This window comes from Calidris pugnax, unplaced genomic scaffold, assembly GCF_001431845.1.
Source record: "Calidris pugnax isolate Ruff unplaced genomic scaffold, ASM143184v1 scaffold27, whole genome shotgun sequence".
In the NCBI taxonomy this organism is placed as follows: domain Eukaryota; kingdom Metazoa; phylum Chordata; class Aves; order Charadriiformes; family Scolopacidae; genus Calidris; species Calidris pugnax.
Genome location: NW_015090893.1, coordinates 19,569,019 through 19,570,840, shown reverse-complemented (window position 1 = coordinate 19,570,840; position 1,822 = coordinate 19,569,019).

Genomic DNA, 1,822 nt, shown 5'->3' with positions numbered 1-1,822 from the left:
GGGCAGCCCCCGCTGTGCCCCCCGCCCGGGTCCCGCTGAACCCCCCCCCCGCCGCTCCGCAAACCCCTTCCCTGGGCCGGGAGGAGCGTCCGAGGGACGGGAGGAGGCGGCGTTTCTCCGCGGGCAGAGCCCTCGGGCTGAGGTTTGGAGCAGACGGACCATCCCTGCCCAGGGACCTGCTGCCGGGGCCGCCCGTGGCCCCTCGCCCGGCTGCTGCTGGCACCGGCCACTCGCCCATCACCAAGAGTCCCCCGCAGCCTGTGCCGAAAGGCTCCTCTGCCCCCGCGGCTGGGGGCTCCTCACCCGCCGGAGGGACAAACCCAGCCAGGCACGGGGCACCAAAGGGAAAACGTCTCCTGTGGTTCCCGCAGGACTAACGGCCCCCCGGCCGCCTCCGCACAGCCCCCCGGTGCCGCCGCCGGCTGGGAAGGCGGGCGCTGCTCCCGCTCCCCCCGGGGTGTCACCGCACCCGCACCCCGCCACCCGCTTCCATCCAAACCGCCCCGCGTCCCCCCGCCGGCACCCCGTCGGGTGCCCGCACTAACTGTCCCTCGGGGATCGGTCCTGCCCCTCGCACGGAGGAATCCCCGCCGGCAGCGGAGCGGCGGGGCCGGGCCGGAGCTGCGGGACCTGCACGGGAGGGCGGGCCGGGAGAGGAAAACGCAACCGCTGGCGTCTGCCGGGGACGGGGGGACTGGGCCTGGGGGCAGGAGTGCCGGTATAGCTCAACGTGCAGGGAAATATTTCCACTGAGGAATTTGCGATCACAGGAAATGGTGAGAAGTCTCTGTCTGGGCAGAGCGCGGGGCTTCTTGAATGTCCTCGGTGCGGCTTCAGGTTCCAGGGGGGCTCCAGGATCCTGCCCGGGGCTCAGCTCCGGGGGCAGCCCGGGGTGACACCGCCTCCCCTCCCCCCGCACACCCCCGCACCTGCAAACTCTCACAAATCCTGTAAAATACGTTCTCAAGTACAGGAGAGTAAAGTCAACTGCGAGAGGTTACGTGAGCTCTGCCACGCTCACACAGGTATTATGGGCTGGAAACATCTGATCCTTGACTCAGTGTGAGAAAACAGACAATTACCCACCCCCCAGCCCCACCCCCCGAGAAAAATAGTCCTGAAGTAGGCATAATTCTGCTATCGAGTGGTCGTTTTATTTTTGCTCTTCCAATCTTCACACCTCTTCAGGCACTACTAGACTTTGATGGTCCAGGGACCTAAGTATTCCGCAAGTGTGAAATTCGAAGCTCTTAAACAAAAATAAAGTCTATCTCTAGATTTAAAGTTTCCAAGAGTTTTATGAGCCTTCATAAATACGGACCCAGAGCCAAAAGAGCTGCTCTCTTGGTTTCCTGAGAAAGGAAGCCAGCACATCGGCAAACGTGGCGAAAACAAGAGGTTCTACTTCTGTGGTAAAATGCCTTTCTTTTAGGGAACAAGCACACATCAAAGGTGCTGGCAACGTAGTGCCATGGAATAGTTTGGGATGGAAGGGACCTCAAAGCCCCCCCAGTGCCACCCCCTGCCCTGGGCAGGGACACCTCCCACCAGCCCAGGTTTCTCCAAGCCCCCTCCAACCTGCCCTTGAACCCCTCCAGGGATGGGGCAGCCACAGCTTCTCTGGGCAACCTGGGCCAGGGTCTCACCACCCTCACACCAAACAAGTTCTTCCCCACAGCTCAGCTCCATCTCCCCTCTTTTGGTTTAAAACCGATTTAAACGCTTTTGCAAAGAGAGCGGCTGCGGCGGCGGGAGCGGGGGCTGCGGGATCCAGCACCACGGACAGCGCGCGGCGCGGGGGGCGGGGCCAGCGGCGGAGGGA